Source organism: Acanthochromis polyacanthus, chromosome 3 (assembly GCF_021347895.1).
Source record: "Acanthochromis polyacanthus isolate Apoly-LR-REF ecotype Palm Island chromosome 3, KAUST_Apoly_ChrSc, whole genome shotgun sequence".
NCBI lineage: Eukaryota > Metazoa > Chordata > Actinopteri > Pomacentridae > Acanthochromis > Acanthochromis polyacanthus.
The window spans coordinates 9,875,023-9,902,718 of NC_067115.1; the positions used below are offsets into that span (position 1 = coordinate 9,875,023).

Genomic DNA, 27,696 nt, shown 5'->3' on the forward strand with positions numbered 1-27,696 from the left:
TTGTTCCACTGCATCCTGTTGATGCTCAATCAGAATGTAGCCGTGGAAGTTTGGAGGTCAAATCAACATCTTGGGCGATTGTCATGCTCCTGAAGATGTTTCTGATGGATGTTTTTGCGATGTGGTGGGGTGCATTTTCCTGCAGTGGTATACCAGTCACATTTAAGATTTCCATTTGCATGAGGGAGTGTGCTTGTTCTGGGACAATGTTTATTTGGGTGTCCAAGTCTCATCAACATGGATGTCAGAATCCAAGGTTTTCCAGCAGAGCACCACATAGCACCGATATGATCAATGTTATTCACTTCACTTGTCAGTGGTCATAATGTTGTAGCTGATCGCTGTGATGATGAAAGTGTGGCTGGATGTATGGTTCTTATTATTTGGTTTATTTCAACTTTGTATCTAAAGCTATGGCACATTGCTGTTAGAAATGTGGTTGATGGGAGCCAAAACATTAAAGCTGAGGGACATAAAACCAAAACAATGAGCTGAAAGATGCCAAAAGAGTCTGAGTTTACACTCTCATATAACCAGTACTTAAGCTGCTTAAAATGACTCCAGCAGCTTCTTCTTAGTCATGTCCATACTGCAGCAGTGACTCTTGGAATAAAAAGCTCAAATAAAACACTTCAAACACGCCTGTTGGCACCTTTAGTCGAAACGACTGACGTTAGAAAGTGCTGCTGATGGGAAGAAAGCTGTTTACAGGCAGTGTGGGCAGCTGTTCACCCAGCAGGTAGAGCAGCAGTGAAACCACAAGCAGCAGGTGTGAGGGGCTGAAGAGCAGCAGCAGGTGGACAAGAAGAAGAAGAAGGAGGCCTCAACTCTGGGCATTTTTAACATCACGACCTCTCACACTCTGAGCACTGCTGTCCTGTCATGGAATAATGATAAATCAAAGTTCAAAGCTGAGATATATTCGTCCGCAGTTCCCTGCGTGCTGCTTTGATAATAATCAGACTCTGTTATACAAAATTATACACACAGTAAATGCTGCGGTTTACAGTCACAACAAACACGCTGCTTCTTTTTAAAACTTGCAAATCTGTATGAAGACACCGTGTGATGCAATGCAATCGTGAATATTTAATTTGGGATATATTCTGGAGACTAACTTCTGACAGAGTTTACCGGAGGGGAGAATAAGATTTTACACCAATTTCTGAAATATTGAATTGTTTGTTGAAACTTTCATATAGTGGAGCTTATTTGTTTTCTCTCCATTTCAGAGACATATGCTCAAAAAGTTAATAAATCAACGGTGAACACTCACTGCATAGGGCTTCCTGGGATATAGAAACTTTAAGATCTGCTCCAGACATGTTTCAAGATGTATAAAAACAAAGATTTGTATATGATTTGTTTGTTTACACAGAATAGTTTGATTCGAAAAAGCAAACATCTCATTACATTAAAAAGCCCAGAATCTGTGAATATGCAAATAATTTCAAAAATGTACTGGTCAGAAATGTCCTTGGTGGTTTCAAACTTGTACTTTGGACTCATTGTAAGTTGTGTGAAAACTGTGCTATAGTGTCAAACTGCTCAACTGCATAATTTTGCACAGTGAAGGTCAAACAACCAAATGAAGTAATAACACATTTTAGAGAGGAGAGGGAGGAAATGTAAAACTGCAAGATGATTTTCAATAACAAAAGCCCGTTTCAGCACCAGTATTGCTCCAAAAAGATCACAAGGAGTGCAAAGGATAGACTTTTCTTATTCCCTTTGCTATACAGTTTTAAAGAGTTACAAACTGAAATGTCTGAATGCAATGCAAGTTAAAAACCAGCAAGAATGTATTGACTAACAGGAGCTGAAAATTAGTTTCCAGCTGTGCAGAACTGTTTCTTCTGGGTTTTACCTGCAACATCAGATGGCAACAGGACCAATGTGAGTGTCTCCAAAATGAAAGAGTTGCATGTGGCACTATGCGTTTCAGTTATGCTTGAGAACTACACGATTAACTTCTGTTTCGGTATATATCTAGGGCTGGACCCGAATATCTGAATATTCAGATATTCAGTCATGACGGTGGTATCCGAATATTAATTTTGAGATCCGAATACCAAATATTCGGAATAAATACAGCGTGTTTTGAGGTAAGATGCAATACACTTTTACGCCAGCAGAGGGCGCGTGGTGTTTTGGGATCAGTAGCTGACACCGTAGAAGAAGCCCAGTCAGTACGGTGATCTGAGCACTGGAAGGCATCTAGCTCCTGTTGTAAAGTTAATTTTGCATCTTTTTGCAGGTAAGCTGGTTTGTAGCGACACGCACGTCATGTAAAACCATAGTAGTCTTTCTTAAGTACCTTAGAGAGTAAAGCGTGATAAGCTAACGCGTGTTTTGAGAAGTTTGAGTTGAAAACGAGTTAGTCACGTTGTGTTTCTGAACTGGTGGACGTGGGTCAGTGGCGACCGTGGAAATAAAGCAAAAGAAAGTTGAGATTTGTACGAGGTAGAAGTCATAAGCTAAGTGCCCAGAAATTCATGTGTAAGGGGTGACACCAGGGGGTGTCGCTGTGGCCCCACAGGTAGAATCCTGATAAATAGGAAGTGGGTAGCCCAGCCCCAGTGTGGTGCTAGTTTCTGTGGGGAGCCAGGCTGTTTGCTGGACCCACGCTGTGTTGGTCGCGTTTGAAGCGTTGGGTGAGTGGTAGGAGAATATTACGCCATTTTGGAAGCGTGAAAGAGTGATAGTGGTGTGCAGGTCTTAATTGTGTTTTGTGATAGGACCAAATGCGGTTTTAAGCCAAGTGATGGTGAGGACCCGTGGTGGTGATTGAAGCTGTGTGTGAGGCGTTCATGACATGCAGGTACAGTGGGTTTTTTAGAATTTTTATCAACAAAATAAAGGTTTTTAAAAAGTTAGTTGTACATTCTGGTAATTTTATTGTTGTTGTTTTACAGCACTGTCCATTGTCACCTGCTGTCCTTGTTAGTGTTTTTTTGCTTTTGTTAGTCCGTCCCCTAGGGAGGTTAAATTGTATATTCAGCCTCTGTGTTTGTGTGTACGGACGGACTGACTTTATTAATTTTAAATGTTTTTTGTTTGTCTTGGTCACTTCCCCTAACCCTGCGCGGCCAAGTTAACCCTGTAAGACCCGATCGTGTGAGGTGTTGAGTGTACATTGCAGTGAATTGCTGTGCTTTTTGTAAATCGTCACATTTTGAGTGGTTTGCAGTGGTTTTCTTTTGCGGATTTGTTCCGCCTGATTATACACGTTTGCTGTGTCTTCGGGTCCCTTAAAGTTATCTCTGGTACAAGTAGTTATAGAAAAAGTTTGACCAGCCCTTTTCTATGTATAATAAATAAAGAAATATATGCTACAGATTCCGCGTGTTTATGTGCATTGGTTTGGTAGCATTTGGCGTCACGAACAGGATAACTTGGGAAGTGACCAGTTAAGTTTTGTTTAGTACAAGGACAGCAGGGGCAGTGGGAGGAGGCACGCTCCCAGGAGACTGCGCTGACCTGGTTGGGCTGTTTACAACCATGAGTGAAGAAGACAGGCAAGCTATGTCGCAGCGTATCAAAGAACTTGAGACTGAGTTAGCAGCACTGAAGACTGCTAATCAAACTGTTAACATGGACACTGGAGGGCCGTCTTCCTCAACGGGGGCGGTAGGAGGGGGGGTTATTCAAACACCAGCCCCTGTTATATATGTCCAGCAGGACAGGAAGCTGCCATCATTCTCTGGGACGGTGGACAATGACTCATGGACTTTGGATGAGTGGATAGAAAAAATAAAATACTTTGCACAAGCCCGGGGGGCAACTGAAAAGGAGCGAGCGCAGTTAGTTTATGATCATCTAGAGGGAGCTGCTCGTACAGAGGTGAAATTCTTGCCTATGGAACAGAGGGAGTGTATGGACTCAATATTTAAAGTTTTGAAAGAAGTGTATGGTTGTAAATATTCACATGTGGCATTACAACGTACATTTTTTAATCGCAGACAATTGGACGGTGAATCGTTGATTGATTTTTCGCATTCACTGATGGATTTAATGGACATGATTGTTAAGTCGGATGCCCAGGCTGCCTCTTTTGCCGCCTCAAAAGATTTGAGGGACCAATTCTGTGATGGGGTACGGGATCAGGCTTTAAAAATCAGGCTCCGGGATTTAGTTTGTGCCAATCCAACTTGGACCATTCGGGAGGTTCGTGCTGAAGCCACTCGATGGATGGCACAGTGTGGTGGGCAGTTTAAGTCTAAAAACAGTGAATGCAACTTAGCCTCTAACGAAACTGTTGCTTCATGTGAAAGTGTTTCGGGCTCCTTACAATATAATGAGTTAATGTCACTTTTAAAAGCGCAACAGACCCAACTTGATTTAGTTGTTAAAGCACTTGCCTCCCAAAGCGCACCTCCAGCGAGAACCCGATTTACGAGACCCAGACAAACAACTGATGGGAAACCTATCTGTTTTAGGTGTGATCAAGCGGGTCATATTGCACGGAACTGTCCTGTGAAAGATGGACCCAAAGAGGGCACGCAGAGTCAGCTTACGGAAAACTAGAGCCTGCCAGCGTTCAGAGCCAAACGCTGGTGGGGGGGGCATTGGGCTCTAGTAATACGGATTCTGAATTCAATGTAAATCATTTGATTGGAGAATGTTTAGATGCTGAGATTGATTTTGCGGGGGTCATGGTTCCTTGTTTATTGGACAGTGGTTCCATGGTGACCACAATAACTGAGAGCTACTTTAATGATCATTTCTCCCACTGGTCTGATATGCAATTGAAAGATTGTAACTGGTTGGGTTTAAAAGCTGCTAATGGTTTGAACATACCATATCTGGGCTATATAGAACTGGACTTACACATTTTGGGGGTGTGTCTCCCGTGTCGTGGTGTTTTGATTGTTAAAGATCCCACTGACAGTCATATGAGACAAAAGAAGTTAGCTGTACCGGGTGTGCTTGGTATGAATGTGTTTAATCCCTTGTACTATGAACTGCTGAGGATTCATGGCCCTGACCTTTGGGAGGCAGCAGTGTTCAGATCTGCCCCAACCGGCTTGAGGAAGGTTCTGCGCTGCTGTCAGGTGATGGAGGCCATGACCAGCTCCCCAGATCCTCATCCAGTAAGAGTGCAGGGTAAGAAGCCTTTTATTATCCCAGCAGGCACCTTGAAGTATGTCCCAGTAACTTGTCCACATGTTCCGCTTAACCAACCTATAGATCTAGTGGTGGAACCATTAGGGCCTGAATACAATGAACTACCAGAGGGGCTGTTGGTTTCGCCTTCATTGGTAAAGGCAGAACGGGGGAAAGCATTTGTGCCCGTTACTAATGTAGGTACTACAGATGTTTGGTTGTCTCCACGTAGAATAATTGCTACCGTTCAAACAGCAGATGTGGTTTTTGGGGAGCAGGCGCAGATAGAGATTTCTGTAGACTCAGAGAGTTGTACAGCTTTTATTAAGAGTCATGAGGCAACTGTAGGTGAAGCAGAATTTAACCTACCAGAGTTTGAAAACTTAGGGGAGGAGGAGAGATATCGAGCGAGGGCGCTGTTAAATAAATATAGTGCAGTGTTTGCCAAAAATGATCTGGATGTAGGTTGCACAAACTTGATTAAGCATGAAATCCCATTGTTAGATGAGGCTCCAGTGCGACAGCCGTATCGAAGAATTCCACCCTCCCAATATGAACTTGCACGTAACCATATACAACAGCTGTTAAAAAGTAACATAATCAGAGAAAGCAGTAGCCCATATTCTTCACCAATAGTTTTGGTGTTAAAGAAAGATGGTTCTCTTCGTATGTGTGTTGATTATCGGATGCTTAATGCAAAAACGAGAAAAGATGCGTTCCCTCTGCCCAGAATAGAGGAGTCTCTTGATGCATTGGCTGGTGCGCAGTGGTTCTCAACACTAGATTTGGCCAGTGGTTATAGTCAGGTGGAAATGGCTGAAAAGGATAAGGCAAAAACAGCATTTTGTACACCCTTCGGTTTATTTGAATTCAACCGTATGCCTTTTGGGTTATGTAATGCGCCTGGCACCTTTCAGCGACTCATGGAGCGCCTATTTGGGGACTGCCGTTATCAATCTGTTCTCCTATATTTGGATGATGTAATTGTTTTTTCTTCTACGGTCCAGCAACATCTTGACCGATTGGAGCAAGTTTTTTCTCGTTTAGAAACTCAAGGGTTAAAAGTTAAACTGGCTAAATGTAATTTCTTTCAAAAGTCTGTTAAGTACTTGGGCCACGTTGTGTCTGCAGAGGGTGTATCCACAGATCCTGATAAGGTGGCAGTGGTGAGAGATTGGAAACAGCCTGAAAACTTGGCAGAGTTGAGATCATTTTTAGGTTTTGCCTCATATTATAGACGGTTTATTGCTGGGTTTTCAAGTATGGCTGGCCCTTTGAATAAACTGGTTGCAAAACTTCTCCCTGCGGGTAGGAAAGGTAAAACTCCAAGGAAGCCATTAGCAGAAGTCTGGGATCTTGCATGTGAACAAAGTTTTTTTGCACTCAAAACTGCCTTGATAACCACCCCTGTTCTGGCCTATGCAGATTTTTGCTATCCTTTTGTCCTGGAGGTGGACGCAAGTCATGAAGGGCTGGGCGCAGTATTATCCCAGGAGCAGGGGGGTAAGTTGAGACCTATCGCGTTTGCCAGTCGAAGTCTGAAACCTACAGAACGTAATATGAACAATTACAGTTCTATGAAGCTCGAGTTGGTTGCCCTTAAGTGGGCAGTAACTGAGAAGTTTAGAGAATACTTACTTGGAAATAAATGTACAGTGTATACAGATAACAATCCTCTAAGTCATTTAGCAACTGCAAAATTAGGTGCCACTGAGCAGAGGTGGGCCTCAGAATTGGCATCTTTTGACTTAACTCTAAAATATCGCCCGGGTTCCCAGAACTCCAATGCAGATGCCTTGTCCCGACTTCACCCAATTATTGAGAATGGGTCTTTAGAGGAGGGCGAGGGAGTGTCAGGGGTTCTGGCAGAAATAAGTGCGCTCCCGGGGTTGGAGCCAGGTGATTTGTGTACCATGCAACAGCAAGATCCAGTAATTGGCAGTATTTTGAAATACTGGGAACAGAGGCGGATGCCTAATAGTACAGAAAGACAGGAACTAAGTAAGGGCTCGAGAGAACTAGTCCGTCAGTGGGGCCGCCTCAGAATGAAAGATTCCGTCCTCTATCGTTGTGTTTATAGTCCCGATGGGGGGGGGGGAGTTTCAGCAACTGGTGCTGCCCCAGTGTTTACAGGAGCGCGTCCTTCGCTTACTACACGATGAACATGGGCATCAGGGGGTAGAGCGAACTTTACAACTGGTTCGCGCTAGGTGTTATTGGCCTAACATGCACAGTGATGTGGAGAAGTGGTGTAGAGTCTGTGAGAGATGTGTGCTCTCTAAAGCATTAGTACCTAAAACAAAAACTTATATGGGTACAATTAGAGCGTCCCGGCCTCACGAGATATTGGCCATAGACTTTACCATGTTAGAACCTTCTACAGATGGGAAGGAAAACGTGTTAGTGATGACTGATGTTTTTTCCAAATACACACAGACGGTGGCCACTAAGGATCAGAAGGCAAGCACAGTGGCAGATGTTCTGGTCAAACATTGGTTTCAATTGTTGGGCCCGCCGAGTCGTATCCATTCTGATCAGGGCAGAAATTTTGAAAGTAGTCTCGTGCAACAGTTGTGTAAAATTTATAACATCAGCAAAAGTCGTACTACGCCCTATCATCCGTCCGGAAACGGTCAGTGTGAGCGTTTTAACCGGACACTGCATGATCTGTTGAGAGTCCTTCCACCCGAACAGAAGCGTAGATGGCCTAAGCATTTATCACAGGTAACATATGCTTACAACACCACTGTGCATCAATCAACAGGCAAAACCCCTTATTTTTTAATGTTTGGAAGGGAGCCAAGGTTGCCTGTAGACATGTTGATTGGGAATGAAGAGGCTGAGCAGGATCTTCCTTTGGAGGAGTGGGTGGAGGAACACCAGAAGTCCCTCAATGTAGCTTATGAGACTGTACAGAGGAAGTTGGAGAGTAGTCGAGCACAGAGACAATTGAAAGAGCAGGATCGACAGATGGCTGACGATTTTGAAGAGGGTGATTTGGTTTACACAAGAAATCACTCAGTCAGGGGAAGGAATAAAATTCAAGACTTTTGGGATTCAACCCCCTATCAGGTAGTCTGTCCCCCACCCCTAAGAGGCGTTGTTTACTCTGTAGTTCCTGTAGGGCAAGAGGGCCCCCTCCGCCAAGTGCATAGGACAGAGTTGAGGAGTGTCCCAGAACGTAGGGCAGAGGATAATAACGTTCAAGGGATACCGACTGAGCTATTAGAGGCAGATCTGTCCAAACCAGAGGATGAATTAGGGTTAGACAGTGACGCTATGGTTTCTACTGTGAATGAGGATCAAGGGTTGTCTGACATTCAGCATCTCCCTGGCCGAGATCCCACTAAGGAAACTGGCACCACCTTAGTTTCTGAGCCTCGGAGGTCAGTTAGAAAAACAGCAGGACAACATTCGAATTTACATAGACTGCCACAGTCCGCATGTGTTAATAAAGCGGCAGTATAATTTTTATGACTTTTGTTTTAAAGTCGTCGGGTCGACGATTCTCCTTGTTGGGGAGGGATGTAAGGGGTGACACCAGGGGGTGTCGCTGTGGCCCCACAGGTAGAATCCTGATAAATAGGAAGTGGGTAGCCCAGCCCCAGTGTGGTGCTAGTTTCTGTGGGGAGCCAGGCTGTTTGCTGGACCCACGCTGTGTTGGTCGCGTTTGAAGCGTTGGGTGAGTGGTAGGAGAATATTACGCCATTTTGGAAGTGTGAAAGAGTGATAGTGGTGTGCAGGTCTTAATTGTGTTTTGTGATAGGACCAAATGCGGTTTTAAGCCAAGTGATGGTGAGGACCCGTGGTGGTGATTGAAGCTGTGTGTGAGGCGTTCATGACATGCAGGTACAGTGGGTTTTTTAGAATTTTTATCAACAAAATAAAGGTTTTTAAAAAGTTAGTTGTACATTCTGGTAATTTTATTGTTGTTGTTTTACAGCACTGTCCATTGTCACCTGCTGTCCTTGTTAGTGTTTTTTTGCTTTTGTTAGTCCGTCCCCTAGGGAGGTTAAATTGTATATTCAGCCTCTGTGTTTGTGTGTACGGACGGACTGACTTTATTAATTTTAAATGTTTTTTGTTTGTCTTGGTCACTTCCCCTAACCCTGCGCGGCCAAGTTAACCCTGTAAGACCCGATCGTGTGAGGTGTTGAGTGTACATTGCAGTGAATTGCTGTGCTTTTTGTAAATCGTCACATTTTGAGTGGTTTGCAGTGGTTTTCTTTTGCGGATTTGTTCCGCCTGATTATACACGTTTGCTGTGTCTTCGGGTCCCTTAAAGTTATCTCTGGTACAAGTAGTTATAGAAAAAGTTTGACCAGCCCTTTTCTATGTATAATAAATAAAGAAATATATGCTACAGATTCCGCGTGTTTATGTGCATTGGTTTGGTAGCACATGAAAGTAATGTACAAGCATGCGTTTATGTGGAAAGACATGTAAAACAAACTTTTAGAAGGTTTTTCATTTCAATGATTTTAAAATTGTAAAAACAGTGTAATTTTTCAGTTAAATGTTGTGAAAGAATAAATTATAAAAATACAGATTTTTAACGTGGATATTATTGACAGTTCTGTTTTGTTTTTTTGTTTTTTTAAATCTAGGTAAATATTTTGTGTTTACCAGTTACTTATTTTAACTTAACTGTGACATTCCAACAACAACAACAATTGTAAAATGTTGAAACTAGGTCAGGGGCCAAAAGTATAATCTGTTTTTCTGACCAAACCAACAAACGAAAAAGGGAAAAACAGCTCAATTTTCCTTTTTTCGTTTTCAACCAAAAACGAAAAAACGTTTTTTTCCTTTCTCAATTCAAAACCAAAAATGAAACCAACACAAGCAAATTACGGCCGAATTTGGTTTTTTGGATTTCAATTTTCCGTTTTTTCGTTTCAGGTCTCAAAACGAAAAAAACGGAAGCACGTAACCCCTGACCGTCACGGGTCAAATGGACTCCCTACCAAAAGAAAAACCTTACTGATAAATGGGTAATAAAAGATAAATTACGTTAAATAGCGTTTTTATTTTTGCACAGTATTTATTATATACACTACTAGGCTTGTGATAATGTTAGAAAATAATAATAATTATTATTATTAACAACAATACTACTACTACTACTATAATAATAATAATAATAATAATAATAATTACAGGTCTGCTGCCTGGCCTGGATACATCTAATGCGCGGACGCGAGATCGTTAAATGTTCACCTTTGCGATAAGTGTGACATCAACCGGCACTCCGGTTGATGCTATGTCTGTTGATCATAAAATACGTGGGTCATTTTAACTTTGTGACATGTCAGCTGCATGGCGTGTGCTGATGAGAAACTCGGTCGTCCGGGAGGAGCTTGGAGTAGAACTGCTGCTCCTCCATGCCGCTTTACGCGTTGAGAACAGCTGGATGAGACAGCTCGAAAAGAACCGTTTCCCTTAACTTACTAGGCTACCATTCAGACAGTTTTTCCCTGTAATATTATTACGATTACGCTTCCCCGTTTCCATGGTGACTCGTCGAATCGGGGTTCCATGCTGTCTTTTCAGACTTGCGGTGCACGCGCTTATCTCCGGGTCAAACTACTCCGAGTTGATTAAACCAACTCAAATCAGCCGTTGTGAAACTGAAAACTCAGAGTTTTCTATCTCAGAGTAGATCAACTCAGAGTTGAGGATGAAACTCAGAGTTTCTTGAACCTGCTTCGTGAAACAGGCCCCTGGACGACCGAGTTTCGCCATGCAGCTGACATGTCACAAAGTTAAAATGACCCACGTATTTTATGATCAACAGACATAGCATCAACCGGAGTGCCGGTTGATGTCACACTTATCGCAAAGGTGAACATTTAACGATCTCGCGTCCTCGCATTAGATGTATCCAGGCCAGGCAGCAGACTTGTAATTATTATTATTATTATTATTATAGTAGTAGTAGTAGTATTGTTGTTAATAATAATAATTATTATTTTCTAACATTATCACAAGCCTAGTAGTGTATATAATAAATACTGTGCAAAAATAAAAACGCTATTTAACGTAATTTATCTTTTATTACCCATTTATCAGTAAGGTTTTTCTTTTGGTAGGGAGTCCATTTGACCCGTGACGGTCAGGGGTTACGTGCTTCCGTTTTTTCGTTTTTAGACCTGAAACGAAAAAACGGAAAATTGAAATCCAAAAAACCAAATTCGGCCGTAATTTGCTTGTGTTGGTTTCATTTTTGGTTTTGAATTGAGAAAGGAAAAAAACGTTTTTTCGTTTTTGGTTGAAAACGAAAAAAGGAAAATTGAGCCGTTTTTCCCTTTTTCGTTTGTTGGTTTGGTCAGAAAAACAGATTATACTTTTGGCCCCTGACCAAACTACAGCTAAAAACACCTAGATTTATTTTTTGACAGAGTAGATTATTATCATACATGGATAGAATTTTTATTGAATGTGGAAATCAGATATAAACTCTGCTGTTAGTTACTTGGATAGTTTGATGAGATTGTTATTGCTTCAGATGTAGTTTGTTGTTTACTAGTACATTAATATGTATTGTGTATCGCCTATCACTCGTAAATTGTGGGTCATGTCTGAACGAAGCCAAGAGGTTTAATGTTAAAGTGGCCTCAGTCTGACTGACAGAATGTCATCACTTTAACAGATTATTGAACTAGCAATGTTACGTATCACTTGTCAAAAAAGGGCAAAACTACAGTCTCTTCTGTTTTTGTTTGTGCTGTTCTACAAGCGTCACTCATTTCCAGTAATCCAGTGCAGAAAAGCATTAAAAAGATCCACAGATGCGGAAGAAATTTCCACTTGTGAAAGTTGACACAAACAAGTCGACTTCCAGTGGTTTGGTTTGGATATAATGGGGGCAACGAGGAAATGTGTCGGCAGCATTAGTCACACTGTGAAGCTCCTCTGAAGATCAAACCACTGATTGACTGCAAGCCTGACATCCACTTCCACAGAAAAGGCTGGTGATTGTGAAATTCCTGGTTTTCCCTGCAATGGCTGACGAAGACGTTTCTGTAAAAATCCCACAGAGACGTGGAAGTGGTGGCGGTGGAGGGGCCTGATGATGCCATCCAATCAGATATCACTGAACACATGCAGAAAACCTGCATTCTTTCTCCTTTTTTTCTGAAAAAAAGTGTGAAAAAGCATAAAAGAAGAGGGTAAAAAAGAGCAACAATTCTGAAACAAACAACAGGGATGCAGCTGCATTCAATTTCCTGCAGCATGCTGTTTCTATCACAAGGTCTTTTCAGATGCACCAACTGAGCTGAGGTTGGGAATGGCCATGAATCTAAACCAGCCTTTTCCTCCACACTTGGCTTAATGAGGACTCCATGTAGGAATGCTGCTTCTCACCCCACACCTTTTCCCCTGTGGGCTTTTTCACACTGATAAGAAGGAACAATGAGTTCTTTTGAATAATCTTTCGTTGCCAAACAAATGAAAATCCATCCACAAATTAATCTCAATCATGAGCAAATTCAGAAAAAATTTCATTTCTGGAAACCCAGAGGCGGATCTTCTCTCCAGATTAGTTCCTCATCATGTAGCCTCCATGTTTTACTGCGGCAATAATACCAAAAGAAAATAAAGAAAAAGTGGGACAGTGAATTATTTTCCATCGTTCAGCTTTTTTGAAGTGATACGTTCCATCTGGTTGCAAAGACAGATTGTTTTTGTATGGCCAGATGAAATTGCAAACATCCCTGCATAATTATTTCAAAAAAGCATCCTGTTTTGAATAACATTGTGCTACGGAGGAAACTGAGCCGCTGGTAAACAACAACACGCTCTTCACATGGCCCTGCTTTTCCATTAGAGGCCCTCTTTTATATCAAGTCCAGACCGATCTGTCTCTTTATGAGATCACGGAGGAGGCATCGCTCAACTCTTAAAGCAGAAATATCATTGAGCGTTTTTGTGTGTATCGAATGTCCCTGGACCTCATTAGCTGGTGTCCTTATTAAGAGTCTCCTTGCTATACCCTGGAGAAGCTTCGGCAGAGTCTTCCCATGTCCTCCGCCTCTCCAGCGCGCTCCGTTTCTCTGACATGGCCTTTGAACTTCCCTCAGTCTCCACTCCCACATCAAAGCTTTGATAGAGGCTTCCTCTTTCCTCTTCTCAAGGTGAAGTGCTGGCTACATGTGCCAGCGTGCGGCTTTTAAGACGAAGATGGTCAAAACATGCACTCGTGCTCATTATTAATAATCTGTCCTCATTCACGTGGAGATCCTTAAAAGTCGTCGTTACATCCATGCAGTAATGCCGGTTGTCGTCTTCTGTTTGGGGCCTGCAGCCTCTATTACAGGTTTTTCACCTTGATGCTTTCAAGCTTCTCCTCATTTTAATACAACTGCTCAAAATCATGACTTTAAATGGATATTTAACTGTTTGAATTGCTTTACAGGTTTTGGCTGTTTTTACTGAGCTTGAAAATTTGATCACTGAGCAACCGAACAAGCTACAGATGAACATATTTCTGTTTTTACTTTTGTCTTTTTAACTTCCTGTTGCTCGTATTTCAGCTGATTCATTTGTTGTTACACTTCAAATGCTCTAAGTTTCTTAATGGTTTTATTATTTTACTCGTTTTGACTTTCAGTATCTCCGCTGTTATCCTTTTATTTTCTGACTCTTTATGTAAATGAGGCCTCCATAAGTCGGTGTCGGTGCAGATTCTCCATCATCCTGAGGGCTGTACTACGGTTAGCGAGGTATGTTGAGCCTCAAGTCAGCATTCTGTGTCACCAAGTTCTTTTAACCTGCGAGGTCGCCATGGTAACTGATGTTGTGGAGCTAACCCGATCTGGAGCAGGTTCTGTTTAGATTTTGAGATTTAAATTAACAGTGAGAAGTGTCTCCCTTTAACCAAATTGCTTCACCTGTTGAACTGTACGTTACTACATCTACTGGATGAAGTTGGAGTAGGGCTGGGTGATAAATCGAATTAATTCGATTAATTCGCCTTTTTAAAACCTGACGATTTGAAAATTTGCCAAATTGTAAAATCGAGGCGAGCTTAAGTTTATAACAATACAGATTCTTCTTCTGCCTTTTACGACTTGTGCACTGGCGTTTGCTTCCGCCTCTCATCTCCTTCCACCAAAACACTCACACCCCTGTCATGGCAGACAGAACAGCAGACGAGGAGTTCAGCCCGATCTCACGAGGATTCGTGAAACTGTCACGTAAATTTTTGTTTCGGTTTCGTGCGCACCAACACGATTTCATCATGTTTTTCGTGCCGCTCACAACGAAATGCACACCAATGTATTTTAAACGGCGGACTTTTCGTGCCACTCAGAACGTATTTCAAACGAATGGGTATATTATATTTTTAATGTAAAACCGTTGCGAATCCAACGCTATATTTTGCATTACATCATCCCTAACCATAACCCTAACCATAACCCGGTGGTACACTTACCAATTTGCATAGGAATTTAAAGAATGTCCAAAGGGTGCAAACGCGATTCTAAGAATGTCCGACGGCTGCAAATGCGATTACACAAACAGTATACGCCGATGGACAGCTTAGATTGTCATGAATCCGCCGGTATAAACCACTTTCAGATGTGATTACCACAGCGGGTTTCGTTGTGAGCAACACGAAAAACATTTCGTTGTGAGCGGCACGAAAAACATGACGAAATCGTGTTGGTGCGCACAAAACCGAAACAAAAATTTACGTGACAGTTTCACGAATCCTCGTGAGACCGGGTTGAGGAGTTGGTCGCGAGAAAAGGGCCTCATGTTACATGGATTATATGGAAGTGGTTCGGCTTTGACAAGACTGACACAGAGCAAACAGTCATGTGCAAGGTTTGCAAAAGTACTGTGAAAACGAAGAGTAGCAGCACAACTAACCTCTTTCAGCACCTCCGGCAGAGGCATCCTAAAGAATGGGAAAAGTGCCCGCAGCTATGGGAGTGCGGTATGACTAGCACTAGCCATAGCAAACAGACCGCAGAGAAACAACAAAAATCGATTAAAATTGTAATCGTCCAAGATGACTAAAAAATATCGAGATTTTATTTTTACCATATCGCCCAACCCTAAGTTAGAGTATTGGAAACTGTATGCATCCGGTTGCCATGGGAACCTGACGTATTCAGCTGGTGATGCAGAAATCGCATAAATGTGTTTTATGTTTAGTCCTGATTCGCTGTCATTTACACTGCTGGTACTGTACCTGATAGAACACAGATTAGAAAACTGATTGTTTCATTTGTTTCAGTTGGCCAAAAAAGAGTGATGAGTGACTTCTTACATTGTGGGACAGTAGTAGATTCAATGCACTGCAATACAATATGTTTAAATAGATGAAGTTTAAAGTTTAACGATCTAATGTGCAGCTGTCAATTAGAAATAAGCATCTGTATTGATCCGTTGAATAAATATTTTAACACGATTACCAGGTTTTTAACAGCATTCCTGTTTTGCATCGTTTGGAGTAGCTTTATTCCGTCATAGTTTTTATATTCCTTGTTGTTCTCCATTGTAACAGTCTGTTGACTAAAGTAGGCGGGACAACATCGGTGCATTTTGTGCTGAAGAAAAGTCAAACTCATTAAACGCCCCCTTTTATGTGAACGCGCAGTTTGAAGCAGAAAGCCTGAGTTAATGAAGAAAGTTGAAAACAATCTTAATCATACCTGTTATCTCTGACTGGGGTTTTAGTTTTTTTGAGCCAAATCACACAAAAAAGCCTGAATATGTCGAACTTGTTTTGTACTGCAACCGTCTGGTTATTGTAATCTTAAATGCTGCTGTACAAGGCAAATTTAAGCTGAAATAAATGGTTTCCACATGTATGGACAGTCAAACATTTCAGAAAAGTCGTGAATGTAATTGGAATTTGCGGTTATTGGCTTTACACCTGCAGGGGTGAAGTCTCTACAAGCCTAAATAATGAGAAAGTAAATCCAGTACTATAATGACAAGATGGACGCCCTAATTTATCCAGTTATTAAAATGAATGAGAGCTGCCACCACGTATGTACTTAGACCACAGAATATTTACATTTACTATACAAGAATATTTACAACTTTCCTCACTGAAAACAACAAATGAAAATTTCTTCCCATTTTTCTCTTGTAGAGGACCGAAGCTTTGTTTCTTTTTTCTTCTTCAGGGGGTTTTTAGTCGTTGACAAACAGCAGGTTTAGTTTCTGGCTTCTTCTACTCTGTTTATTACAGACATGTAGCCTTCAGTGCCACCTCCTGATGACATCAGGCAGCAAGTTTAGTCCTTCTAAAGTAGCTAGAGGAAACAAGCATTATCTATATTTTCTTTTTGTAATTTTGTGCAACAGTTTTTAAAGTTTGCTTCAAATTTGCTTAAGTTTATGGAAACACGTCTACAGACAGTTTGTATGTATTTTGGTTTAAGGAACACAAAGCTGTTGTAATGAATTGATGGACATTTTGGTGGAATCTTCACTTTTCTTTTCAAGTCCACTGTTTTTGACCTTACTTTAGGGAAGCAAGAACTCTAACACAGCTGAGTGTTTTGGACTTTTGGGGCCTTTACTTGACTATTTATTGGGAACATGAATCCATTTGGAAATCTTTGTACCAATTCACAGTTTATCTTTTAATTAAGCATCTGCACAGTTTTTATCTTGTGTTTTCTCAGACAACCCTTGTTTTGTTTGTATTAGTTCCTTTATTTTCCTTCTTTTTAAATTTATTGAGATATTTCTCTTTCTGTGACTTGTGAGGTCTAGAAACTGCAGTGATCCCGTCTGATAACACATGTCAATTTCAGAACACACAGACAAATATTTATCTTTGTTTTTATGTGGTCGTGTGCTCTGTATTTGCAGCCTAATTCAGCATGTGATTTGGTTTTCCCGATTTTGTTGCATTTTTCCTAAATGCTGCACACGTGTTGACACGTTGGTGAAAATGTTTCATCATTTTGCTTGTATTTTGTCTATCTACATGTGTTTTGTTCAGAGAAAACGGAAGATAAAATATGAAAAAGCAAAGTGTAAAAGGCAACTAATGCACTAATGTGTGACAGAAAGAAGTCACGCAAACTTAGAGGAATCGTTCTGACTAACTGCTGTTCTGCACATATTTAACGTTTTCATACGAGCTATATTTCAGCATCTGTCTGCATTTATACTTGTGAGGCAGAAATGCCAACCTCATGTCAGTGCAGCAGAAATAGGTCAAGCACACACACACACACAAACACACACACACACACACACACACACACACACACACACACACACACACACACACACACACACACACACACACACACACACACACACACACACACAGATAGATGAATTACTCATTCTCTTTCATGGCCTTTGTAGATGGAGGAAGCGGATGCCAATGCAAAAAGATCAAAAAAGCCCTGTGTGTGAGAAACAAGTGTCCTCCTCCCAGCAGCTGAGCAGGAGGGAGGAAGAGTCGCTCAACAGGTCCGTGTCACTCCTTCGTGTCCTTGGTTGCTCCATCCTGCCAGGTATCTGTTTTTGGATCCTTTTTCTCTCTTTTTGTGGAAACGCCGGTGCTATCCGTGCATCAGTTTGAAGCTTCTTTTTCTTCTTTCTTGCGTCTGTGGAAAGCACAATCAAAGAGAAAAATCAATGTATCCTCAAGCAATAAAAAAGTCAATAGCTTTCATACAATCTATATTTAGTGTGGAGTGATGTGGTGATTCTCTGTTCTGCCCGGTTGCAATTCGCTTTTCCACATTCATTTATTTATCACTCATTATTTCTCTAACCTTCTGCTTTATGTGTCATGACTCTGTAAATGCTTTTCTCGTTTTCATGTATAGATCTGTTTAGATGTGGGAGGCGCTGCAGCTGATGCTAATGTGACAATATCAATTTCATTCTCAATTATTCTCCTATAAATTTGCTCACCTTCATTCCTACCTTCATTATATGAGCTATATTACATCCTGGATTTATCTAATATTAGTATCAGCTAATCTTGATTAATAATCTTACCTCATTTCGCTCTGTGACTGAAATATATCATGCAGATGACTTTGTGTAATTTATGCAGAAAGCAGCACTATTGTTTGGGGGTAAATTGTGTCTTTTGAAGGTGGACCTCCTTATTAAAACCCAGTCCGAGGCTTTATCACAACGCCTGTGTGGTCAGATGTGTGTATACATTGCAGCAGCCCCCCCACCCTCACTGGATAAAATGCATTAACCAATCACCACTGGGTCGCTGCAGAAGGAGTGAGACCATAGCAACAACAATCGGATACCTGTTGGCCGAACAGCGCAGTTGGCTGCACATTCATTCCCCACTGTCAAGCTCTGCACGTCTGATAGAATAATATTAATCCTCCTACAGCTGCACAGACTGTGGTGGAGGAGAGGGAAGAAAAAGAGGAAAATCATTTAGAAACTTTAAAATGAAGAAGTTTCTTTGATGGGAAGAGGTCCAGGGAGGGTAGTCTCTCTCCAAATTATACCTCAGATCTGAAGCCAGTTTATAATTTCTTAGTAATAAGTGTGTCAAATTCTTGAATTTCAGCCAAGGAGAGTTCAAGACTGTGTAAATCTGTGCAGCTTTTTGGGTTATGTCCACACACAGAGACACACATCATTATACAGACTGGTTTTTAGCCTTTTTATAATATTTTTTTTTGTTATTTTAAATGAATTACCAGACTGAAATGAATAACAGCTATTAAATTGTGAAGGTGTGTAATGTCTATTTAACCTATTAAGACCTGTTTCAACACATATTCTTTCATGTGTTTAGGGGGTTCCCCAGATCTTAATGGCTTAACTGTTCAATATAGGTTTAGTTCATTTTAAACATTTTTTATGCATTAAAGGCAAGATATCTTTCTTTTTTTTTTTTTACTGGCCAAAATGATATCATTTATCACAGCCAGAAACTGTGAAAAGATAGCAAAGCATCAGGTTTTCCTGATGCTTCCCTTCCTTGTATGAACCGTCTGTAATGTGTTGTTTTGTTGGGAAAATTAGCCAAATCTAAGCCTAAAATCATGATATTTCATCAAAATCACATTTTTCTACATGTCTTTCAGCTCAACTGCATGCTGTGTTTACACAAAATAGACAAGAGAGGTGTATAGAAACAAATTAGAACCCTTAAGTAGTAAAATATCAATTGTATGTAGAGCATAGACTGTATATATAGTGGACGTAGCATCTGGCTCCAGAATTGAAGCCAACCCGGAAGTGTCAAAAACTTGCAATATCACGCCGTCCGCTAGGGTTGGCTCCAAAAAGCTTTTTCTCCATAGACCCCAATTCATTTTTGGAAAAAATAAAATTTGATAGACTGATTTTCTACAGCTCAGGACTTTTTCCCCGTTAGTTTTCATGGTCAAAATGAGAGCTCAGGTGGCCGATCTTAAAATAAATCAATACTGAATTTTAAATAAATCGTTAAAGTTGGTGGAGCCAGGGGGCGTGGCTATACTTGATAGACAGCAACAGAAGCCTCTGCAGTAAAATATGGGTGGGATAAGAGAGTCCTCAGCCAATCCTGCCCCTAGTTGCTCTCCGGTCCAGTCTGTTTGATGACGCTTTTTACGTCACTGGCTCCAAAAAATCCAAAACGGCGACCAGGAAGTAGCAAAATCCGGGCTTCATTTTCTCGGCGTTGAAACCAACGGGTGACGTCACGGTTAGTTTACGCCTGATGTAGAGTCTCTGTTTTCTTCTAGTATTGGTAGCACTTGTGGGGATTTGGAACATTTTTGACATGTTGATTCCAGTTTTTTTAAGTTTTCTAAAACAAGTACTTGATGAAATTAAAGTTTTTGACTTTTCTGTACTTTGAACTATGGTTGTACTGACTACACAGAGGTGCAGGACTTTACATTGCAACGCAAAATGAGGCCACAGTGAGTAAAAATGTAACATGAACAGAAAAATGCTCCAACAGTTCACTGTTTGTTGTGAGCTGACTAGAAGGTAGAGAAAGTCCCTGCTGGCTTATATGTATTTAAATAATGCATGAGTGATGATAACGTTTATTGAATAGTATAATACATCCAAAAGTGAAGGGGCTGCACAGTGGGGTAGTGGTTAGCACTTTCACCTTGCAGCAAGAAGATCTCTGGTTCAAATCCCAGGGTGGGCTTGGGATCTTTCTGCATGGAGTTTGCATGTTCTCCCTGTGCATGCGTGGGTTTTCTCCGGGTACTCCGGCTTCCTCCCACAGTCCAAAAATATGCTGAGGTTAATTGATTACTCTAAATTGTATGTGGGTGTGATTGTTTGTCTGTATATGTAGCCCTGTGACAGACTGGCGACCTGTCCAGGGTGTCCCCTGCCTTCGCCCAAGTCAGCTGAGATAGGCTCCAGCACCCCCGTGACTCTAGTGAGGATAAAGCGGTGTATAGAGGATGGATGGATCCAAAACTGATGGTTTCCTGCAACCTGAAAAATATAGATTTAATAGTCAAACCGTATTTTAGCTGAGATTCCTGATAATAATAATGATAATAATCAAAGAAATTCAACTGCCGTGTTTTCATTTTAAATCATTAATAGCTCACATTATAACTTTGTTTTAGTGCATACGATACATGTGTTAAATTCACTCTCCTTCTTCATGGTTGTGTTTGCGTTGCATATTGCAAAGAAAAATTAAGTTAAAATGTGCTAGAAGCAAAAATCACCCAGAAACTACTTGAGGTTCAAAGGGTTAAGCAACTGACAAAGATGAATATAAAAAAAATCATGTGTGTTTGTGATTAGATGCAAACTCTGATCTGTTGCATGAACCACCGTATAACTTCTATACAACCTTTAAATTTTGCTTCTCTGCACTGAAGTCACTCTGCAGCATGCACAGTACCTGCAAAGCTGGATACCACTGGATGTGAGGGGGAAAAAAAATCAGTTTTTGTGAACTGACCCTTTAGCCCGTGTTTTCAGTACAAACACGACTCCCCTGAACTTGGCGAGTTTTGTGGTCAAAACGTCAAGAATAACAGTTTTAACAGCTGAGTGTGCAGGCCGTCCTGCTCCTTGCTGCTTCGTCTTAATATAGTTCCAAGCTGCAGTCATTTGTGGTCCTTTGCTGCTAATAGCATCTCCCTTAAATGAGCTCCCATTTCCTCATCTCATCTGAGCCCAGCGTGACCCACAGATATGCCCTTGTAAATTCTCCCCCCATCTGGCTCCTTTTAAGTCGATGTCAGACTGTCCATAATCGCTCTGTCAAAATGGCATCCCGTCACCGCCGCTTGTTATGAGGCAGCACAGAGCAGGAGGCTGAGACATACCAAAGTCAGAACAGTCTAGCGAGCCTGCCAGCCCCCTTCATGTAACATGAGGAAATGAGTTTGTGTCAGGACTATTTTGGAGTTGCTTTGAAGTCTTATTTTACCCCCTTTGCCTCCAGGGGGACAGCACAGAAAGCAAAAGAGTAAGGGGGGGCTGGGTGGTACAATGTTGGGGGGAAATCTGCTGAAAATGCCCCGATAACCCATAAGGCACTGCACCTCCTGATCTCGTGCCTGGGTGGTCAAAGAATGTAGACATGCATCAGCAGTCAAATCTGCTACGTACGTATGTCACCGTGTGTTGCAGAGGCATGTTTGCACAGCAGGATTGCAGCTTTGTGTGCCAGCTGTGGTACTCGTGTTCATTTCTGCATGCATAAGTATGTCCTTAGGAGGGAGTTTCATTATCCGCAGGCCTTTATTACTCTGTTTAATTTATGCATTGTATACATTTAATTATTTCTCATTCTTGTGTGGCTTGAATGGTGCAAGAAAAACTAAACTTTAAACTCAATTTTCAGATCTAAGTTGCATCCTCTGTTGAATTTACCGCATAAGGCATGGATAGAAATTAAACAAACACATCACAGCCTCAACACTAGAAAAGACATATTGTTATTATCATATTGTACAAATTCATAGATCAATAGGCAGCAGTGGGTCTGTCGATACGAAGCCGAGGGCGGTGGGCTCTTCAGTGGAGAGATGGGGGAGGGGAATGCTCCTCAGGCAGCCCGAACAACGATTTTTGTTCACTCTCTGGCAAACACAAATATGTACACACGCTTGGGACCATCTTAAAATTGGTTTGCACGCTGAGGCATGTACATTAAAAAGTAATAAAGCCCAGACGTGGCCGTTCAGCAGCACCTTGACCTTCAACACAAGTTTTTAGGTCATTGAGGAGGCGGGAGGTTGGAGGGGTTCATCTCAAAACTCCCATTTAAGCATCAGCAGAAGAAGAGCTGCAGAACAATAATACCAACTTCAACATACACATTTGCGCATGCACACACACACACACACACACACACAGCCACGCATGCACACACAGACCCCTCTAGTGAAGATGGTGGATGCTTCCCACCCCCTGTTGCGTCCGAAGCGATGCTCCTGCAGCGGGGACAGCGAGAAGGGCATCCCGCCGTGCTGTTTTGAGCGTCCTTGCCAGCACCAGACAACTTCACTATCGCTGCCCTAGCAGGGGGCGATAATCACATCAGCCTCCCCTGACAAGAGGCATTGAATTCAGCTCCGGTCCCCTTAAGAGTCTGGCATCCAGCAGTCTCTCCTGAAACATTCTGCTGACGTTACAATGAGAAAGGTTTGTGTTTTCTTTTTTTCACTCCATGGCATCGCACTACTTTTTCTTTTTTTTTCTTTTTTTTGACACTGCCTCCGAAATGCATTTGGGAACGATTTTGGAATTTCATGTCACTGGTGCGAATATCTGAATTGGCAGAATCGAGTGTTGCCGCCACTGCCCTGCGTGAGAAGTGTTATTGTATTGGTGCCTTATGTTTGTCATGGTGAATTCCATACAAAACCTTAGCCTGTGTCTCGAGGAATATTATTGAAAAGTTTTTGTGGGATAATTTTTTTGTTATGTTACTAAGAATTTCTGTAGATTACATCCTTCGTCTTTCTCCGTAATGGTTGAAACACACTGTCAGTAACTTAACACAGAATGAAAGCCCAAGAAGTGACACATTATCTCGACGTTGACACGGGTTTACATCGAAGCTCTAACCCATGCTGGGCGGTGGTCAGAATAAGAAGGATGCTATCACTTTAAGAGGTCCATTGCTAACCATGCTTGATCAGTGTACGCCGGCTCCTCTGGTTAGCAGCAGTGTTATGATTTTTTTTTTTTGTTGTTGTCAGCTTTCGTGTTTCCCCTTGGGTGATTGTGTTGTGAAAGTGACATGTGTGACATGTTTGTGAATACTTGCTTTATTTGGCTATTTTTCTAGAATTCCGTCCACACTCATGAAGACTTAAGGACTAAGCGGGGGCATCCTTTTTTTTTCTTCTTCCTCTTCTGAAATCTACAAAAACAGATGAGAACCACACTGGACTGTTTTTAAGCAGCTTTGTTGGGCCCGCACAGCTCCCCTGCTACCCAGGGAGCCTGGCTTCCTGCAGCTATGCCCCATTCATCACCTGCTTTCAATGGCCACCACCAAGCCGCCTCCGGCTAGAAGGCCAGGTAGGGTGCCGGGTGGTGTACAATGTTTGGGGGATTAGTAATCAAAGGAGTGCGGAGGCTAGGGCCCTCTGTCCTGGTCCGCCTTTCAGTCATAGCAGGGGAGGAGAGCTCCAACAGCGGCCAAGGTCATCATCTCCCGCTCGGCAGGAGGTATCTGGGAGAGAACCCTGGGAACCAGCCGCCTGCTCTTGGCTAATCGCGGGCTAGCAGGCTAGCAGCACAGCGGGTGTCTCACCCGCCAAACATTCATCTGTTTGTGCTGTGGATAGCATGGCTGACAACAAGATAATACCGTGCTTTTACTTTCCTCTCACTTTCCCCCTCTTTTCTCTCTTCTTTCTGTCTTTTGTTGATGTCTTTTGCTCTGTTCCAGCCCGATTCTGTGGGATTTGGTTTTCTTTCTTTGAAACTGAACTGTATGCTGAGTTAGCAGAACGATAAACTGGTACAATAGTCTTTTTTAGTCCAGCATAAGTTGTCCTCAAATTTTCATGGGAAGGATGTGGCTGAGAAGTGTTGGAGTGCGATGACAAAGGCCATTTGAGAATAGAAAGTAAAATGTCTTTCTCAAAAGTTCCTCTCAAGTTACCATGGTTTCAAACAAACCTGGCCAAACTGCAGATCCTTTTGTATTTTTCTTTTTTGTGAGTGTGTGTCTGTGGATGGAATATGATAATATGCAGCACTGGCTTAAGACTGAAAAGAAGAGCAAACTTTTTTATTGGGCTGCTTTGGATTTGCTGTCTACATTCTGAATGTCATGTGACGGAGTAGTGAATATGGTCATCGTTTTTAAGCTGATTTAGCATCCTGCGGTGCGACACATTGGACTGAGAAACCCTGATGGGACAGCTGGCTGTAAGACTCTTAGATTTTGTCAGAGTGGCCCATACATTCGCTGAGATCGCAGGCTGTACAGATTAGCTTAGCACCGCTAGCGGTGAGGTAACGATGATGTAAAGTGAATCATTGTCGTGCTCCAGTCGGAGGCAAGAAAGCAACCGTGCCCCGCCACCCCACCCTTCCACAAACACACCCCTGTTGGGATATTGGCACGTTGTCATGACGACAGGGATGTTCTGCTGATGAAGTCTCGCTCAGCGCTGTCCAATCAGATCGTGGAGCTACAACCGCAGCGTGAACAGGGGAGGACGCACCTATTCCAGTTGCACAATGCTGAGAAAGGACAGGCGAAACCCAGGACCACCAACGGGAAATTTGCAATCCGGGCGAGGCTGTCAATGGGCCGCCATGGTTCTACAATACACAAACAGCGGGGGTCGCGGATATGGGGGCTGCCAGGTAGGGGGTCTCCATCATGTCTGATGCTGTAAGAGCTGTGATTCTTTGCTGCTATCAATACAAAGTATTAATGCATTATTTATTTTCATTGTTGACACGCAGTTATTGAACACGGCTGTTAGCAAGGCTCGTTTAATGTTTCAGGATGTTAGCTATTGAAATGCTCCAGGTGCACTTTAGCAAATTGACAAATCACTCCTGCAGGTGGTTTTTTGCAAATGTGCAACGGCTGCAAGGAGCAACAGCGAAAAGCAGTGAAAATTCTGTGAAAAGGGGGGAAATGTCATGTAGCATTAACTTTAATGCAATTTTGTATTAATTTCACTGCGGGACATGGACCAAGAGCAGGAGAGGCTAATATGCAGAAACTGCGGGTAGCAAAGTGAACGAAAAACTCTCCTGGTGTTAGTTTGATTCAGGCCTTTTTATTTCAAACCGCGGGGAGGATTTTTCTGTTCATTTAGCTGCTTGCTGACCAAAGGAGAAGCTGGGTCTGTTTGTGGCTCTACGAAAGACGTAGGGCTTGGTGGGGGCGCACACTGGGTTTTTTCCAAGCACTGCAGGTAGCCATTACGGTCATCGTCCTCTTAAGCTTATTATTTCAACCTATCAGACTGCGGACATCCACACTAAATACTCGTTTTCTATCTAAGTCCTGCTCTGTCCATGAGATGATTATGATTATTTCTTTTAGCAGTCCTTTTGAGTACCTCTGCCCTCTCTTTAGCCCTCCCTCGCTCAGCTCCAGCCCCTCCATCATTGGATCTCTGTGGGACGCCATTTGACAGACTGACCCCAGCAGTGGTTCTGTTTGGCTCTTCAAACTTAAGAATCAAATGAAGGTTGTCAGCATGGTTAAAAACAGCTTTATTAGCTCCTGGTTGGACATCAGTGTGTTTGAAATGTTCACTTTTGTTGGACGTTTTTACAAATGGCGACTCCACAGTGAGGTAATCAACCCAGCATAATGGTTTTGGGGTTATTGTTTTGGCTAGAAAACTGGCAAACTACTACTTTTTTATTTTAAAGAACTGTTACATTTGGGGATGTAAAACTGATTTATTACTTAAGGACTGTGGTTTACTTATGCTTAATTAGCTCATTTGGGTATTTTAAAGGACAAGTTGTTGGTTTAGCTCAGTGCAGTGAAATAGGAAATTGGATCTCACTGGCAACATATTTGATATAATGTCAGTTTTATTGCAATATATGGATATTTTAACCAGCAAAATTGGATAATGCATGCATGTTCATGGAGTACTTTCAGGGTATGTTGCATAGTAAAAGTAAGCATGCCTTGTTTTTGCCATATGTGCAAAAGTCTTCATTTCTGAACTCATGTTGAAGATAAAGAAGTACATTTTGCAGGAAAAGTAGGCTCTACTCGGAGTGACACCACGATTAAAGTGACTTTTTCCTCCATATTTACATTTTTAAACCAACCCAAACCACGCACACATACTCTTTATATGAGGCCAAATCCATCTGGTTGTTGACATGCTAAAGCAGAGGCACTGTATCTTTCAGCTTTATATTAAGAAACTGGATTCTGGCAAAGATACAAGCTGATTGCAGAATTATTATGCCATTTGTGATGACAACTGCCACTGTTCAAAGAGAATATGGTTTACTAGCTTAGCCTTCATGTAACCAAAAAGTCAACTAGAATCCAAACACTTTGCAGCTAAGATTGAAATAGTGGACTTATTTGTTGTTTGTAACCTTGAGAATAAGTTTTATGAAGTCCTGTATACCAAATTTCAACAATGGTGTTTTTATTGCTTTTGTTACTTTTTATTTATTACTTACATTCATGCATGAATAACATCTGCCATTATGAGCCTTCCTTTCCTCACTGAAACATCTTAATGGGCGTTGATATTGTTTTTTTTCTCAAGAAACGGTCATTTACATGTGAAACCAGCTAAACCCAGTGAAAACTTGCTTATTCACGGTCACTTCCAAGCTGCAAGGGAAGGGATTTTCCCATTGCCCTAAAATTACACACCACAAAAGTTGTGAGGAGTTTGCGGACAATGATGTCAGATTGTTGCAGGGTGAGAAGGTTTGTAGCTGGAAAACCACCGAAGTGAGATGATTGCTGTTCTTGTGATGCAGATTAGTAACATTTTGGTGACTGGGGTCAGATGTGGTGAGCTCAGCGCCGTCCTGTTTACTTTCTGACCTTGAGGTTTTGAGGGGATGTTAACAGGATTGTATCAACTGTGAATGTCGAACACAATCCAAAGAATCAAAGACATGTTGACATGTAGAATGGGTGCTTTATTGTGAATGTCATTAGTGTTTATTAGATTCTTGTCTTTACAAGCCTATTTTTCCAAAGATCTAAAGAGCCATAAAAGCTTGCTTGATTAAGATGTCAAAGAAGCCACAGAGGCCCTCAGGGAAACCCAAAACAACCTGCTTGCAATTCGTTCATGGCATCTCATAATCAACTGCTGTCTTCCAGATAAATCACAAATTTGAAACATTGCCTGAAAAAGGGATAAGAAACTGATGTTTCAAGGGGTTGAAATCAATTGGCAGAGACACATGTGTCAGTAAATGTCATCTCGAGGCTGATTGGACCACCCAGAGGTTGCCCGTTTAAAGCCATGCGGTTTCCATTGAAGAAGTTCCAGAGCTGCACCCCAAAGGTCGCTCCTCTCCCTGCTCACCAGCCCCACACATCCAGAGCCTGTGATCTATGGCTGGGGTCCCCTTCCGCAAATTACTGCGTTCGAAAAGAACCCGAGCATGGACGAAAGAGAAACAAGGCCCCCAGACCGCTCTGGAGGAAAATGTCAT

At 41.9% G+C, this 27,696-nt stretch overlaps 1 long non-coding RNA gene across 1 annotated transcript; it reads left to right on the forward strand.

Annotated features, from left to right (window-relative positions):
- Positions 1-2,268: 2,268 nt before the first annotated feature.
- LOC127533063 (uncharacterized) lies at positions 2,269-3,032 on the forward strand. The gene is made up of 3 exons (XR_007940635.1): positions 2,269-2,654; positions 2,739-2,821; positions 2,916-3,032. It is a non-coding gene; the product is annotated as an uncharacterized LOC127533063 (long non-coding RNA).
- The last annotated feature ends 24,664 nt before the right edge of the window (positions 3,033-27,696 follow it).